Genomic DNA, 18,895 nt, shown 5'->3' on the forward strand with positions numbered 1-18,895 from the left:
CTCCATGCAACTTTCTTCCTCTTTCATTTGGGAAACATGCAAATGGCACAAGAGAGACAGTGGAATGCTGCCATTACTGTAACATTTTCTTGGAAAGTTTTTTTTTTTTAAAAAAAAAAAAACAAAAACATTTCAGGAGCCTTGAACTTTAAGAAAAATCTCCTTCAAGACTACCTCTGTGGTTGAAAACCTTCAGCACTGGCACTGAAGATGGTGGATACAGTGCGCAATGGCCAAAATACAACATCCAAATAAAAATCTAAAGGAATCTATCCTCTTAGCTGTTCCATGGACCCCATCTGACATCCATCAACATTAACAAAAATTACATGAATTTCCACATACACCCACAAGAGAATATTCCTAAATTTAGAACAAAACCATGCTGGAGAGGAAACACCTACAATTGCTTATATAAAGAGTTGGCTGAAGATTTGTTTGATGTATCACAGTGCTCTGCAGTTCCTTTGAGGTAGTTTATGATTCTTGGCTGTTTTATAGCTTGTTCATTAATTCATCAGAGTCTTCCCAGAAAATCTGAAGGTAGGGCACAAAATACACTACTGAGTTACACAACTTGAAAGCAAAAGTTCCCCTTCCTTTAATGTCTAAACAGCAAGGTGTGATCTCTACACAAAGAATAGGATCGCTGCCAAAAACTTGTCCTCATACAAATTCCTAGTGAAACATAACCCACAATCTGTCATATCAGCATAAGTGTTTCATGGTAAAGTGACTACTTTTTCCACCTATCTAGTACCTTTAAAGCAGTGCTTCAACTCTGCAGCATTTTCATTTCAGAAAAGTGCTAAGCTCAAAGTACAAGATGAACTGCCGATTCTAGCAGACTGAAGAGCTAACAAAATATCCCACCACACCCAAAAAGGCACCAGTATTCTTTGAGGCTTTCTCATGCCTACCTCTCTTTCAGGATAGCCTGTTATCTTGTCTTATTCTACAGCCAGCAATGCTGAAAGTCTCTCCCAGGCTAAAGGCATACAAACCAGTTGAGGTAACCCAACAATGTGAGGTATAACCACAGAGCTACTGGCAGTCATTCCCCATTAAAAATGAAATACAAATGTGGCTTTTGTTCAGTAACCCATAAACTACCAGTTTAAAAGCACTCATTCAAGAAGCACCTTATATTAGAAGTACAGAATACTAAGGAATGTGTATTAATCAAATGTCTTCTTGTTTTTGTTTTAATCACCTCTTAAGCTCACACTGCTCATCAGATTTTACTTTGTATTTGTATTTGAAATAACTCTGCTTTAAGCTGTTGCTATGGGTGGTGTCCACCCTCACTCCCTAGCATGAAAGCTGAGGAATACATAAATTAACATGAAGCTTCCTTCCCCTGAAGATTTTGTTTAATTTTAGAAGTGTCAGGGAAATGTTAATGCTACATTTTGTTGCATATTTTCCAGCAGCATGTGGCATATGCCGAGAAGGGAAATAACACCGTTTGTCAGTGTGACTTTACAGCCAAGAAAGAAAAAAAAAAAAAGGTACCAAATTAAACACATAATTCATTAATCTGTTAAATACTGTTCTCCTCTAACCAGATCAGAGATAATAATTTAAATGGGCACAAAGATCCTTCTCTGCTTATTCAAACTTCACTGCAAGCCTGGAAGAGAGAGTTTTAATCAAAGAATTATCTACCAAATTTGACTTACCAAGTTGGGAACAAAGTTCTGACAACTAATGCATCATTCTCTTTAACAATCTTTATTTATGCAACTTTTTAAGTTTAAACACTGTAATAAGTGATAAGAATAAAAATCACTAAATGAAACAGAAGAGCTTGGGAATAAATTTATCTTTTCACGGAGGAGATGTTAAGACTGTTCAAACATTTACAGACTCAAGATTTCATGAAATAGGAAAATTTGCTATCCAGCTCAAGTACCTCTCGTGACTCTCTTACATAATGCAGTTAAGGAGTTAAGTGTGTACAATCAAGATGAAGAATCCAGTACTGCATTTTACTTTTACTTTTTTTTGCCCAAGAAAGTGACAAATAGTTATTAAATTTCGTTTCCCTTAGGCTTCACTGGAACAGATGCACAGGTAAATTCCATCGGCATCTAATTTTGACTAGATACTCAATTCCTCAAGCCACCTTAAGCAAGTTTCTTGCTTGCGTCAGTCCTGTGCCTGAATTGATAAAATGTCTGGTCCTCAATTCGGTTCCTCTTTACGGGTCTGCATCCGATACAAGCAATAGTATAGAAGAAACTAGCCTGGTACTTGTTGCAAAGTTGCAAATGAAGCAAAGCTTTAGAGTTTGAGCAGCCCGGTTACTAATGCAAAGCTGCACTTTACACATTTCACTTTCTATAAGTAAAGCAGAATACAAGGGCAACTTTGACTCTTTGCAATGACTGTCACTCCAACTAAGAGCCTCTTCATGTTGAAATACATTAGAATAAGCTGAGAATGGGTTTATTGTCTGCCCCTGGGTTTTTCATCAAGATCAGGACTGAGCTGAAGAGTCTGCATTGTCCAGTATTTCTCTGGGATAACCACATTACAGTCAGTGGAGCTCCCTGAGAAACATCAGCTTTCTAAAAACAGAGAATGTTTCAGAGCACAGAGATAAAGGATGTAAAGTTTCAAACTAAATCAGCTCACCCTGCAAAGTTAGACCAAGTTGCCCATAAAGAGCCATCACTGTTTCACTTCTTCCCACCTTTAAAAAGATGCAATATGGGAACCATACACAAAGCTGACATTACTGTAAACGCTTCAAATCAGAAAGTTCTCTTGTCCATATAATTACAGGCTTCCTATGTATTTTATAATAGATTGGTACTTGCTACCTCAAAATGAAAATTAAACCATTCTTTAACATAGAGTGTTCCTCCTAATTTGTGTTTTTTTTCAAGCCCCCTACCAGAAGTGTCACAGGGATCAAGTAATGAAAATTCTTATGCAAGTGTTAGATCCAGAATTTCTAGTTGTTACTAGAAAACTCCAAATGTGGGTGCTGTTGATTGCTCAACACCCGCAACTTGTATCAGTTTCCACATATCAGAGATTTCGTGTACTTGGTGTGCAATTACAAGAACCACCATCTGTACCTCTGGATGTGACCTGCACAGCAATCACTGCTCATGGGCATCTCGGTGGAACAACGCCAAAGGAGCAGCCTTTGGTCCCAGTTGATACTGAAAACTCCCCTGTGTTATTTCCCAGTGTTGCTGGGTCTCTCTTTTTACGATTTCTGACTGGGAACTCACTGACCCTCAAATACAGCTTTAGTATTTTTCAGCTTCCTCTGCAATCAAGAAGCTATAATAACAAAAAGAACCACCAACAGTTTTGTAGGAAGACCAGGGAGACTGAAGTCCAAATCCAACGTGAGCAGCCATGTGCCAGGTCCTTGCCTAGTTTCATGCCTTCAACAGAGCATCATTAACTAGCTTACACAGTTTATAAAATAAATCCAAATCAATGGCCTGGGGAAGCCTATTACATCCTATTAATTCCATTTCATCTCTGTAAAGCAGTTGGTTAGATGTTCTACTGATATTTCCACAGAATGTGTTCAGTGGATGCAGAAACCAGAAGCATGAGCTTTCCCAGGCTTTCCAGCAGAATTTTCCATGAATTTGGGTTTTAGACATCACTAGGCTCATTACTGAAAAGACTAGCCAGTGAGACTGTACAGTATTGGTATTACCATTAAAGAGAAATATGAAACTGAGTTTTGCTTGGAGTCATGAGGGAAGGAGGGAAAAGAAAACCAACAGAACATTCTGTAACTGTAACTGGAAGATTTTGGAGGGAAAACAATTAAGGGAAAAAAATGCTAATCCCATCATGATCATTCTCTCTTAGAAGCTGTAGAAATTGCATTCTGTGAAAATCAACAAAAATGAACACTTTTGCATAGCCCATTAGTGCCAGAACATTGAAGAAACAACTTCAATTTTCTAAGGATTGAAAGGATCAGTAATAAGCTGGCAGAACCGCTTTGACATTTGTGAGTTCTCATAAATATTACCTACCACAAGTTTAAGTCACTGCCAGACCCTGGCTTACATTGGCCCATTTTAACATCTTACCAACTTCTCCACAAGAAGACAGCTGAACTTTCAAAGGTTTTTGTTGGTGGCATATTTCTTCCCCCCCCCTTCTACTGCTTAGAAGATAGTGTCAAGTAAATGACTATCAGCAACCAGTTGCCTCAAATTTGGTTTATAATCTTTTGGACTGATATCTCAAATCATGATTTATTGGGTTTAAGAGTTTAAAAAAAAAAAAAAAAGATGAAACCCTAACATAAAACTAAATGCTTTAGAATAGTAAGTCTGCATTGAGTATCACTGTACATAGAATAGATAAGCATTAGATTTATCAAAGCTATGTTACAGATCACTTAGAATAATAAACTTGCGTAATAACAGGCTCCACTTTTCAGCCAGGTTCTTCTATCTGCTGAAGTAAAATGGAAGGCACACATCTGTATAGATTCAAATATATATATATCATATCCCCACCAATTTTGACAAGCTAAGCAGAGTGACACAACTGAAATCAACCTGTCCCATCTTCTGAATTTTCAGATTAGATGCAGGTATACCAATACATACAGACAAAAACATACAGACTTCCTTCAAGCCCAGCAGGCACAGGGTTGCTGTGCAGAGCATGAGCACAGATAAAGTCTGTAGCATGCAGATGAGCTATCCATTATATTAGGTCCACCACTAGAACAAGGGAAAAAACGTGACTTGGAAAGAACAGAATGACTGGACCTTGGGAATTCATTTTAATAGTATTAGAAAAAAAAGTAAAACAAGAAGGCCAGTTGAATAAGATCTAGTTTTCTGCTTAAAGCCATATGGTAAAGGCAAAGCCTACAGTCTCATTCCCATACATGTTTCCCCATCTGCAGAGGAGGCCCATGACAAACACACCAATGAAAATGGAATCATAGCTGCATCCACTTGGATTTCTAACTGCAGGCAGAGAAGAGTAAAACTCTGGACAGAAGAATTCCATAGCCTCTCAGAAGGCCAGCTGCATCTGCCTGCTTTCCTAAATGGAGAAGTGTCCCTATGTCTATTTCTGAAAAACCTCTGGCTCTAGGATGCGTTACAGCCACAAGACCTGCTGGCGCTTCAGATCTGCTTATCTTTTTATAGTAGCACTTCCCCTTCTGCACTCCTGATTTTAATGTCAGAATTTAATGTTATAATTGCCATAAGGGTTGTTGTAATTCCTTAAGATTTTTGGAGGAGCTTTGTTTGTTACGTTTGTTTAGGGAGGGAATTTTTTTTAAAGGATGGATGAAATTGGTGCTGTAGCAAGCAGCTGTCAGATCAGACTTCAATGGATAAGACTTAATTTGCGTGAAAGAGGAATACAGGTAAGAATTGCAACAAGGGATTACAGTAGTACATCACAACAAAGCTCCCTATACAATGATTTGCTCTGTTGCTACTCCAAGAACATAGAATAAAAAAAAGAAAATCAGACACAGAAAATACTAGATATTATACTAGATAAATTCCCAACTCTAATTTATAATTTCAGTATTCAAGAACAGCTTTCCAGTTCCTATATCCTGCAATGATAAGCTTGTAGGCACAGTTTTGTACTTCCACACAACCCTAACAAGAGTCTCACATAAATTCAGGCAATCTGAAACACAGGGCTTTAATTAGACCTTAAAAAAAGCAGCCTAGATAGCAAAAATACTACTTTAAAACAAATGGCTAAAATTCCAGAGCAATTCACTTTAAATATATGGTCTCTACTTTCATGATAGAAACTGAGATAGCAGAGAGCTCTGTTTTCTCATTTAGAAGCCGAGTCTGTCATAAAGATACTATCCTGCTGGTAAATGGGATGTTTTGGAAGACACGAGCAGTCATCCAAGTACAAATTTAAAAAGCATATGTCACAAGTGATAAACATTCCTTCTATTTTTTATTCTCTTTGCAACTTCTATGTATAACTGCAGCCTTCAACGTAACAAAAATGAAAGAATTTAAAACTGTACTACAGGAAAAAATCCTACATTGAAGTAAAAATTTTATAATGCTTGTTCTGGGCAAGAACAGAACAATTTAACATGCTAAATTTCTGACTCCAAGGAGACACAGATCCATTTGCTTTTGCTCCTTATCTGCAAGAGGATATTATGACTTCATTTTGAAGGGATACTATGGATGAATCCTTTAAACATTTGTGTGATGTTAAGCAGCAAGAACACAGAGCCAATGAATACAAAACATCTGCAGACATGATGAGAAGGACCACAGAGAACTGAGTCTGATCTACTAAAGCAGATCTACTAAAGCTGAAGGTTAACCCTAAAAAGATGATTCTTGCTATGCCTATCACTCACTGAAAGAGAAATGGGGGCCATCAGACACGTACACAGCATCAGGTCCCAATGAGACCCTTCCAGCAGTGAAGATCATTAATGTTTTCTTGTTGAGTACACTAAGTCAACCCCCTAATTCCACCAAACTAAACAGTTGAACACTGATGTTTTAGAAATTCTTTACATTCCCTCATTTTGTAAAAATATAAGAACTGATTCATACGTTATCATATTGCAGCTTCACACTATCACATCAAACAATAATCCTTTACATGAAAGTCACAGCTGTGCTGGACACATCACACTCGATAAAGGCGGGACATCTTTCCTCTGCTTTCCCACATACGGCCTCTCCCCTATTCTCTAAGACAAACTGCATCTTCTCATGTTTCAGAGCTCTTTCCTAACCAGAAACAGCTTATTGCTTGTTACCACCTAAAATGCCCCATCCAATATGTCACCATTGCTTTAGAGGTACAGAGTGGTTCAACAGACAGAACTTGTTTAAAGTGTTGTTCTCCCCTTGTCTTAAACTTTAAAGCCTAACGCTTCCCCACACAAAGAGGCACATGGCCTCAGGTATCCCCCCCCAAAAAATCTTGTTTGCTTCTATCAGCTGCACTAGTCCAATTACTAGACGTACACATAACTTGTAGGCAGAGGTTTTCTTTTCAGTATAAACACTTTTAGTGAAAGCACTACAGACACAAACAATATACCACACAACAAAAATCCCAGAACACTGATTTACTTTCTGGAAACATGAAAGACTAAGTTCTGTGATCATATTTGTCCAGTTTCAGCATGTTAAACACATGTAACATGCTCAGCCCAGTGCATTATTTCTAACAGCTATAAAGATGTCTCCTTTTTCCAAATGTTGCACAGTCTCCCTAGCAGGCTTTCAAAGGCCTTTTTCCTTGAGAAGAAATGCTGGTGACACAGGTCAGGAAATCATTTCTTTAGGCAAACTTCTGACTGCAAGTTCCAAAGTACACCAGGACCCAGATGCTTTGAAAACTGTCTGCCAGCTGACTTTGTTCCACTTTGAGAACAAAAGCAACTCTTTAGAAAGCACTTTCTTAAAGCTGTTAATCCTTTAAAAAGGAAACAATTCCTAAATTATCTGCCCTATAAAAGCAAACAAGGAGCCCAGGGAGTCTTTCTGAATGGTTTACATAGCAATCTGAATAGGTTGCTATTTAAATTTACACAATAGGTTAATTACAGGGCCGCAACAGAAAAATATCTTTCATACCGTTTTCTTTAACATGTAAATAAAGAACACTTATCTTGTATTCAGGAAGCATAGGCAACAGTGACTTCCAAAGATATTTATCAAACAAAAAACAAACCCTCAAGCCTTCAAAATTGGAGGTTTACCTGCCATTAAAATACCAGAACATCGAAGAGGAAACTGATGGCATCTTCTGTCGTACTGAGACTACACACAGCTGACCCAACAGTACACCACATTGTTGGTCGTATGCCCAGAATTCCCTCTGTAGAATGGTTTGAATCATGTAAAATCATCTAGACTAGTCCCTAATTACCACATCAGATCTCATCTGCAGCAAGGATTCGGGAATGCTGGATATCCACGCATCACTCACTTCTGCTGTCAGTGCTGCTCAGCATCTCCAAGATAAACCAGATTTAAGCAGTTTTTAAGATCTTCTGGAATACCAGAGCCACAAAATGCAGTATTTCATTAAAATATGAACACATGATCATTCTAGCAGACCAGAAGCAAGTACGCCATTCAATCCTGAAAGAACACACGTAAGTGCACATCCCAGATGTGAAAGATCACTTTTGTCTTTAAGACTTCATGTCAAATTCAGAATACACTCTCAATTACTGCCAAAGTAGCACAAGAAACCAACACCCCATTAAGCTCATTGTTACTGTGGTGCAACTCTTCTTAATAAGAAATGTTGTTTAAAACCCAGAGTTGACAGACTCTGGAAGAGATTCTTCCATAAAAAATTCCAGCACCATAATGAGTTATGCAAAGAAACTGCCTTCACCAGAGCTGCCCATTCAGAGAAAGCAAAGGAAGAGAGTTCACACATTTAGGACAAGTCTCGAAGTGAGACTTGACTTCTGTTGTTAAGTGCGTGTGTGCGATTTAAAAACAAAACAAAACAAAAACAAAAAAAAAAAAACCCCACATTCATGCAGTAACTTCAACAGGAGGTACTCTGAGTGATGTGTGAAGACTGTTTTAGAACAAGTGACTTCTCTCACAAGCATAATTCCCAAACAGAGACAGGAGCCTGATAGCACGATTTAATTCCAAGACAAAAAGAACTCTTGACATTACTTAGCTTTCTGCAACATCTCTGTAAGGGCAGATTTAGCTAAGAGCTTAAAGCTCTCCATTTCGTGAACAGGACAGTTACTAGACAAAAGAAACAATATTTACTCCTTTTTTACAAAACACACATTTCTCCTTTACATGAGAGTACAGCAATACTCTGCTCTCCGCAGTTAACGACTTACAGGATGACTGCTCAAAGCCAAACCTGTGCCAAACCTTTACAACGTGCTGAGATAGAAGATAATTACCAATATACCCTCACAGTATGTGTGCACGTAGCAGTGAATCCAAGTCTCCCAATGCATCTTAAAAGGAAAAAAAATAAGGTCGCTAATCTTTTCAAAGTACTTCCTCTTGCAACATTAACAAAAGCTTTTTTTTTTGCTTTGCATTTTAAGAAGGCTTATGCAAGCTCCATTTAACTATGATGAAGATGCGAAATTAATTCCAATTCTCATTATTCCAGTCAAGTTGCAAATGATCTCCAGAGAGGCCAAGAAGCCCCTCAATACAGATTTGTAGTACAAAGTACAATTTTTGTTCACTGCTGCCTTTATTTTCAAGAACATAGACTGCTTTGACCATTAAAACCTGCTTTAAGGACTTGACTAGCATAAGAGAAGCCTATTTCTCAAAATTCTCACATGCAAGAGAAATTTACATGTTTAATTTGTTCCAGAATACCACGTTCTGACAGTAAATTGCTGAAGAACCGCTTGTTTATCTCTGTAAGTCTGGCACCTGTAGCACTGCTCTTTGATTAAAAAAAACAAGGAGATTAGTTTAGTAATTTTGATTGTGGTTCACTTGTGTGACAAAAGGCAGAATTGTACCAGAGGGTAACTCAAATAGTTCAGCATGAACTTTGCTTTGCTTATACTTGTTTTGTTTTTTGTTTTTGTTTTTTACCTGCAGGTAAGAAAAGCAGGAAGGTTTCCTCACTTCAGTCACTTTTATGCCAAACTCTAGAGTAGGTTCATAAAGCTTCCTGAAAAGACCACTGTAATTCCGTTCATTTCATATTTGCTTCTGCCTAACAGTTTCATGAGCATAATCTGCAAGATAAGTACATTTTTGACCTCAATCTGAATAGTGGCATTTGTTGGACCTTAATTCCATTCCTTCTTGCTTTGAGTTGCCATTTACACTAGCACTAGCTGGTTGCAATACAGTCCATTCAAAGCGTATTTTGTGCCAAGCCTAAAAATAGTTCTGTATTCTCCCCAAGAGAACACACGAAAAGTAGGTTATTTAGAGAGTTTAGGATTAGGTATACAATAGTTCATCATAGAGAGATGTTAGTCTGCAACGAGAAGTTTTGCTCTGAAGAAGACACTGAAGTCAGTCCTCTAGCAAGCAGCAACAGCTTTTATTTCCTTCACCAACTTACTGAAACACCCATGAATCAGCAAAGGCTGGTGTTGAGGAACCTTTCCATTTGCCATTGGTGCTAGAAATTGACCAGATCTGACGAGTACAAAGCACATGCTTGATTGTACAACAAATGTTTTCAGCTGATTTCTCAGACAAAAAAAAAAAAGTGCTTTATTGCACCTGAAACTTTAACGAATGTCAATCAGTAGCTTTTAGAGGTAATATTTGCTTAGTTATGGATACTGATGATCCACACACAAATTGTCTGTAAGAAATAGTAAAAAAAAAAAAAAAAAAAAAAGCACTAGAAAAGTCAGTGTATTTTTTTCTAGGGAAGAAATGGGGTTGTAGTCTTAAAGACGTAATACGCAGGAAGTCACTTACAGCTCTACACACATGGTTCCAGTTTGAAGTCTGGCAACTTTAAGAGATTTGCTAATATTTTCACAAGTAAAAACATTTCTATCACACAGCCTCGTTCCATCTCAAAGGAATTACTTAAAAGAGTTAACAAAAAAAATTAGGCGTGCTTGTATTGCCTTTTAGTGTATTGTTTTCTTACACAGCACAGTGGTATTTTCCATATGAAAGCCGTGTGTCTGAAACAATACCTAATTATCATCATCTATTAAGACCTGTATTTCAAAACATTTTAGAAGTGTTTTCGGATTACTTTTTAGTTGGCCACCTCCTACCAGTCTTAACAGTAAAGAGCTTCAGAATCACTGCTAGAAAAATGAAGTTACAGAGTACAATGCTGCCATCTGCTGAATACTGCTTCTCTCTACTATTTCCAAGGGTTCAGTCATAGGCTTTTGAAGATTCACCTCTTTAATTTGATCGAGTTGAGGGAAAAATAAATATTTTCAGGTCAAGCATTTATTCAACTGCAGTCAGAGACAGCAGCTCTATTTCCCACTAATGTTATGACCACCCAACACTCACTAAAACCCCACAGTCCTGCATGTAACACGTGCAGCACAGCAAGAAAACCATGCTGAATGTTGCTCCTGTCAGACTAGGCCCCAAACTAGTATTTCATGCACAGTGTGACAACTCTGGAACAAGGTATCCAAATCTGTGGCTTTCTCAAGTTGTGCACAAAGCAAGTTGCTCGCTAAACAGTGTTAAAGAAAAACAAAACAAGACCATGGTAAAAGATGTGATCTCGTATTTCAGCAAAGCTTTGGAAAATGGTGCATCCTCACCTTCACCACACAGGTTTGGGTGCCACAGTGTAAGACATAAAACTATCAGAAAGCACCCCAAGAAACACTACAAAAATCGTGAAGGGTCTTAGAGGGCAGGATGTACGAGGAGCACTGAGGTCCCTGGGTTTGCCCAGCCCAGAGCAGAGGAGCTGAGGGGAGGCCTGATGGTGGCTGCAGCTCCTCACAGGGAGCAGAGGGCAGCGCTGAACTCTGCTCTGTGACAGCAACAGAGCAGAGGGAACGGCATGGAGCTGCATCGGGGGGCAGCTGGGGGTGAGGGCCACTGTCTGCACCAGAGGGCAGTGAGCATGGAACAGGCTGCCTAGAGCAGGGTTCGAGAAGTGTTTGGACAGCGTTCTCAGTTTGGGTGGTCCTGTGTGAAGCCAGAAGTCATATGCAGTAGTTCTTTGTGGATCCTCTCTGTGATTTTATGAAAGTATTCCTACGTCATTTTGGCTGTGACCCACACAAGCTATAGCAAACAAATTTAGGCACCAGTGCTGAGTTCTTTCATGGTCTGTACTGCACAAGTATTATCAATAAAGCAGTCTCCAATTCATGCACTGTTCTCTAGTGTTTGATTGTTACCTCTTGGGTAAACTCCTTAGCTTCATTTATCTTAGTATAACTCTTAAAGTGCAGATATTTTTGTTCCCACTTAACCAGTATAAATCTGAATAACTCACTTAACAATATAGTGAACACACACCTCCATTTCTATAGATGTAGACAAATCAAGGACGAAAGCCTGTACAGCAACTTTTAATTATGCATGGCCTTACTAGACAGATGCCTAAAAATGCAAGTCTGATTTTTCCGTGTCTTGCACGGAAGTAATAAAGAACATAATTATTATAACACTGCTGCATTAGAATAGTACCTGATATTCCTTTTGAACAGGCTGTAAGAACTCTAAGGGAGAATGCCAAACAGAAAACAATAGGTCTCTTTTGCATACAGGATGGCAAACAAGCTCAGCAAGCAGTCTGCCCCTTTGTTATCATTTTCCATTTATTGAGAAATCCTTAGGAAAAATTCAGCCTCAGTCACATCACCTAATTTGATGCAGCTTCACAGTAATTATGATGGATTCATGCCGCATCACTTACACTGATAAAAGGAAATTACCAGAAGATTCCAGAAGCACTTAACTGGACTTAATTCCAAGCATAAACTCTTAAGTGCTCCATTGATGACTGTCAGTTTGATTGCAGGATGAATCACATACCAAGAAATACTATCACTGTTACTTTAAGACATTTTTATTTCTAGCTGTATCTAGCAGGGTGGGGAGAAGGTTTTGCGTAGAGATTAAAACACTCATCCATAATTTCATTTACTTGTGACATGAAGAAAGGCAAATTTAGGAAAAAATATTTTACAAATTAAAAAAAAAATTAAACACAGTAAGCTGACATTTTATACTAAATTGATCATTAATGATCATTAGGTCATCAAACACAGAAAGAGGATGGAAAGAGTTTAGCAGTAAAGCAAATCAAAGGACAAACAGAATGCATGAGAAATACAGTCAACAGCAGCACTAAGCTGAAGCAAGGATTTGTTTGCTCAGGGTAGCTCAAATGTCAATTCAGTAAAAAAATGCAAGAAGCACTTCTGCAAGATCAAAACTCACATTTACAATTTCAAGCTAATGAAAGAGTGAAAACACTAGAAGTGGTTACACAAGAGACAGAAACAGCATTTACTTTTTTTTTTTTTTTTGTCCTCTGTGCAAGAGGCAAGATGCATTTGGAGCTGCAGCCACCAATGCTACAGAACAGGTTTTTGGGTCTGTAACTACCTTAAGATTTCCTGCAGACTGCCAGCATGGCTAGATTTATACATGGTAACTTGCACTGAGGACTTACTAGGACTTCACTGACCACTAATAGGCCGTAAACATCATGGAAACATCTAACCTATCAAATTAAATGAGCACACACAAAACAAGCACAGGCTACATAGCACACAAACTGCTGCCCTTCTTCCCAGCAATTGTATTTTACTACTGCCATTACCTGTATTGTATATGCATAAGCAGGAGGCCGTCCTTTGGTCAGAGTTATTTACCCTATAACTCACAATTCTGTTTTCAACCAGTACTTACTGCTGAATCGTGCCAAAAACCACATATACTGAATGAAGCAGTGGGTCATACTTTGAAGTCCCATGAAATTTCTGGTTTCCTTTCAGCCAGATGTAAGCTTCCCATTATTTTTGGCCAAACTCCATCCACTTCTAGAGCATGAGGCACATACACTGACATGATGAAAATGTACTCATTTGTATTATACTTTAAAACTACATTCCAAAAACAGTTCATCTCAGCTGCTTGACAGTTTGATCTTTACTTTTGGAAGCATTTAGATGACAGGCTGCAATTGGAATGCTCCTCAGCTTTCAGTAATCCATGGGAGAATGCTGAGATGTCCAACCATCTCACTAGACTTGAGCTTCATGCACCTGAAAAAGTAAAACTACCCACACCACCATCCACAGGTAATTTTAAACACACTCACGTACAAGCTATCTGATCAGTTTCTACATTTGCCTCACAGAAACAGCAAGCCTCAGCTGGTGAGTCTGGATACTCAAGAGCACATGGGATGGCCACAGTTTTCAGACAGGTCAGCATTCTTCAGCAGTGTTAGCGAAATAACTGCTCAGAGTACCAACACTAATTGAGTCTAACGTACAGAGACAAGAAACAGCAAAAAGAAAGCATGAATTGCAGATACTGATTTTCCAAACCTCAGTGTAATACTCAGCTCTCACATAAGAACACCTCAAATACATTACATTTGCAATGAAAAGCAGTTTTTGCAACATCTAGATGCTTAGAACTAAGTAGACCAGCATCAATATTACACATGCCCTAAGCAGCCTTGAAAGTTTGGTGGATGTTTCAAGAGTATACAAATCCTGTGGGGCATTCTGGTAAACAGGCATCTAAAGGTGCCGGGACAAGTACCTTAAGTTGTCAGATAACAAGTTTGTCTTCAAGAATGAAGACAGACCACAGTGCACTTGAAACTAAGGAAACAGAAGTCTTTATCTCCAGAGAACTAGAATAAGAGACACAATAAGTTAATTGGGGCCCAAGACCCCAGCTGTGATCACTCTACAGCCATGCATGTCCACATCGAGCCCCCCTGGGAAACACAGTACATCCAAAGCAATTCACAGATGGATTCACAGGACAACATCTGCAGCCACATTGACATGAGGCAGCTGGTATAGATCTTGCAGTGTAATGTAAAATCCTTAGAGTTGTTGTCCAAAATGCGCAAGTCTAAGCAGGCAGCAAGCATACAGGAAAATGTGGATGGAGAGAGAAGGAAGGATATGCAAGGATGCTTCCTGCTTCAAGGCATCCCTCTGAAGCTGAGCCCTTCTGCAAGTGCTCCTGAGCATACTCAAGAGCAAATCTCCAAGCCTCAGGCCTGGGCACTTCACAGATACATTCCCTATTCCCCTTGACTGAGAGCACCCTCAAATCTATTATCATTATCCCAAATGAGGTGGACACAACTTCACTTGTAAAACATTTTCATCCTGCCACAATGGCAAATGAGTTTACACAAAAGCAGAAGATTTTCCAGAACGTAGTACACTAACAAAGCTACATACAATTGCATTAATAACAGTTTTAATATTAACTGGGCTTCATGCTTGCTTGAACAAGTCTGATGTGACTCTCCTTAAAGACAGATGAATGTCCTCTGTTAAACAGTGAACAAATAGTACTTAATTTTAAGGATTAGAATTGATTAACTATAATGCTTACCAAATGACTAGGATATACATAAAATAAATGCATGCAGTGAAGTAAATTGACTCAGAGTTTTATTATCCTCTACCTTGCAAATAATTCTAGTTATTGATGTTTGCAATCAATCTGACAACTTCTTTCTAATACTTGAAAAAAATACCTAACTCCAAGCTATACCACAAACCTGCATGACCTGTGGCATAGGTATTTTATACATTCTTTTTTCCAAAAGATAAACCATTAAGAATTATTTCTCTAACATATGTGTGTTTTGTGGTAAAATTTTCAGATACATTTCCTAACAATACCCTAAATCTGCTGCCTCACAATGAAAGCTCTCTCAGCTAAAGCAGGCAGTACAGGCTTGATTCCCTCCTTCATGGGAACATGCCTCCACCAGCATTTGTAATCACAGGCTCTACCCCCTGCCATTTCAGCTACTTTCCTAGCTTGTTCTTTCTCTGGGTTTGGTTTAGTTTGTCTTGCTGTGTCTTGAGTCTTTTCCAAGTTTTCAAATATTTAGGCTGAACCAAAACTATTTGGAAAAAACAGGAGTCTTTTTCCACCTTAAAAGCAGAACCTAACACAGGAAACTCAGCATAAGCAAGAAAATTAAATGGGCACAAACACCAGTACTGATTATCCACTTCCTTCCTTTCCAAGCCAGAAAGCTGAGCTCTCCAGCCCTCCCACACCCACTCTAATCCCTAGAGAGGCTGAGGGTTCCCTTTCATTGGTACACTGAAGTAACTGCTCAAAATACACAAAGAAAAACTGCCTCTTGAGATACTCTTTGCTTAAGCAAAATGTGCAGGCTAATTTGCTTTCTATAGGAGCTCTATTAAGCTAGAATAACTGGCTGAAGCTCATTTACTTGTTTTTCACTGCCCTATACAGCATGTTCATACACCTATAACCAGACCACGCTCCCCAAAAAGCTTCCTCATCTATGTCCTTTTATCTTCCCTCCCATTTTCTTCTGCTTTTCTTTGTCTGCCTACACTCTGCCATATCATTCTTGTTACCTCTACAAACTGGGGTTCAAAGTGCAATACATGAGTCCTCCTTATGAGCTTTTCTACTGAAATGCCCTTTATTATCCTTTTCCTCAGCTGCACATTAAGATTTGGGTTAAACAAGTCTTTCCCCTTGGTTTGCAAGAATCTATACTCTATTCCTCCCCTCCCAGCTGCAGTTTCTTAATTTACTATCTCCATAGTATGGGAATCCTCAACAGGAAGCAGCCAACTGGACTTTAGGCAGCTCTGCAAGAGAGCCTCTAACAACAGCTCTTCTTGAGCAGGTTTGTTTAGCAGAATCCAAGCTGGGCCTGCTGTGCTGGTACTTTGAAACAGCACTGAATTCATACAGACTTGAAAAAACATGACACATCCTATACACTTCTGTTACTCTCAACACAACTAATCAACAGATTTTAATTTCAGAGAGTTCCTCAAGATGTTACACACAAAAGATAAATAAATCACTAGCAAAAAAAAGTACCTATACCTCCAGTTGATTTGGTTTATCTTGGAATTACCCTTGGAATTTTTTTGCCTATTGTTCTCTGCTGCACACAAGGAAACACTTGCAAGCAATTTCTATTTTTAGGATGTCTGGGAACACTTGCTTGGGTTTTCCTTTTTCATTGTGGGATCACAGTGCCATCTATTGGAAGAATTAAGAAAAGCATATTCTTATTCGCTATTTATTAAGACTAAAATATTACTTTGGATTCAAAACAATTAAGCAGACCAAGTCTTCACCATAATATTTTATAGACATTTTTTGGAGTACACAAAACTCAGTACAGTGGAAATTTCAAGATCAATACACTCAAATAGTATTAAGAAACACTCAAGAGCCTCACAAAAATCAGGACTACATCAACATGCAACAGGCAGAATAAGTGGCAAGAAGTTGTATCAAAATAATAAGTAGTCATGTGCAATAACTCTGTCCTACCTTCTCATACCACCCTGCATCTCCCATTCCAGTGGGATATGCCATGCAAGAAATATGTAAATGTAAAACCTGTTCTATAAGATGATTATTATTTATCATTCACAACCACTCAACAGATGGATCTTTGTAAAATTCTTCCTCTAGCAATAAGTAACAAGTATATTTGTTTCTCTAATAATCTATAAAACAATCTCTCTTTCCAGTCAGTGAGAAGGAACTCAAGGCAATTAGAAAAACACCACAGAGTAAGCGTAACTCCATACTTAACACTGAATGAAGAACAACAGTAATTTAAAAGAGAGGGACCTTTAAAAGGGACCCGGGAAGGATTTCAGAGGAGCTAGGGAGCTATGGGCCCACAATCATGATGTTCACACGTAGAAAAATGAAAAAACATGGTACTGGATACAAGACCTGCATCCCTAAGTAAACTGGCCAGAATGGAAGAACCACAGTGCCAAAAAAGAGAAACCCTGCCTTCTGAGAATGCTTCCAGGAATGCCCAGGGAACTGTCTGAGCCACAGCCGTTGCAGCCTTGGCCAAACTGAGGTCACCTATGAGGACACTGACACACAGCAGCGGGTCTGAGGGACACAGACAGCATCTGGCTGTCTACTTATCAAAAAGAGAATGAGAAACAGCTGAACAGGCTGTTACCAGGGAAAAGAAGCAAGAAAGAGGAGAGGAAATACCTCTCCCTGAATCACCTTAGTACATCTAGCACCTTATACCTAGAAAACAGTTGGGTGACGTATATATATATCACACAAAAGTTTTAGAAAATACCAGTCACATGTAGACACTGCAGTAATAGCATAAGGGTAGATTTACATACATAACAATTTACATGCTTATACATATAAGCCACTACCAACTAAAATTGAAGCAGCAACCAATAGTTCAGGACCTGGAAGCCCAATAAAACAAAAGAAACCTTTAGGATAAACAAAAATACATACTTTTTTCTCCTAAGCCTTAAGACACCCACTTTCCCAAAAAATACCTTTAAATGGAGGGACAATAAGCAGACTGGGGCACTTTGTCAGAGCTAGAGAGAACACAAGGCAGGACCAGGGCTTCCCAAGCCCACAGCTCCACGAGCACCCACCCTGAACAACCTTCCCAGAGCATCCAACTTCACTGTTTCACCAGAGCAGAGAGGAGCAGAGAGAAGCAAATAGCAGCAAACAAGTCCACAGCTGCCACCCAAAGGAAAACACAAACTCACTAACCTCTGCTCCAACATAGCACCCTTTTTCCTCGTGCCTCAAGAGGCTGGCAGTAAGGCCCAGGGCATTCACACCAGAACAAAGGGATATCCTAGCACCACCAGGTGTCCACAGACAGGCCATAAAGAGTCACAACCCTCCCCCCCCCCCATGCTTTAATTTATCTTACCTCATGGTCCAGCGTTCCTCAGGATGTAATCAGACTTTTGTAAAAGTTCTGTACAATCTGTTTCACAAACAGCCATTACATGCAGGTAAATAACATACTTTTGTTGTGCAAGCTGAGTGAATTCCCCCTTAACTGTCCTGATTTTATATGACCTCCAGTGTGAAATCCCCATCTTGTATCTCTCACAGGTGTTAAGCAATCAGGAGTGTAAAATACTGCAGGAATGCAAACAGGTGTTTGTCACATGGCAATCTTAGTGGGGGTTTTTCTGTTTTTTTTTTTTTTTTTTTTTTTTTTTTTCTTCAGAGGCAGGATAGAAATCCCCTTTGAGAGAGAAGGAAAGATCTCAAGGATGATGGAGGCCTTGAAGGAGGCTACAGCACTGTGCAATTCTTACTGCTTGTCCAGCTGCTCTCTGGTACAGCAGAAGCACGTTACAGAGAAGCTGGGCCGCTGCTGTGAGTTCAGCAAATAGCGTCCATTTTGTGTTCCTTGGACGTAG

General features: G+C 39.0%; 1 long non-coding RNA gene across 1 annotated transcript in view; it reads right to left on the reverse strand.

Moving 5' to 3' along the window:
* Positions 1-18,655, reverse strand: part of LOC128089320 (uncharacterized) — a 399,980-nt gene extending 381,325 nt beyond the window's left edge. The window contains exon 1 of the long non-coding RNA XR_008210481.1: positions 18,394-18,655. This is a non-coding gene — a long non-coding RNA (uncharacterized LOC128089320). The remainder of the gene's footprint in view (positions 1-18,393) is intronic.
* Between the last annotated feature and the right edge of the window lie 240 nt (positions 18,656-18,895).

The sequence above is a fragment of the Tympanuchus pallidicinctus genome, unplaced genomic scaffold, assembly GCF_026119805.1.
Source record: "Tympanuchus pallidicinctus isolate F22 unplaced genomic scaffold, pur_lepc_1.0 scaffold1, whole genome shotgun sequence".
Lineage (NCBI taxonomy): Eukaryota > Metazoa > Chordata > Aves > Galliformes > Phasianidae > Tympanuchus > Tympanuchus pallidicinctus.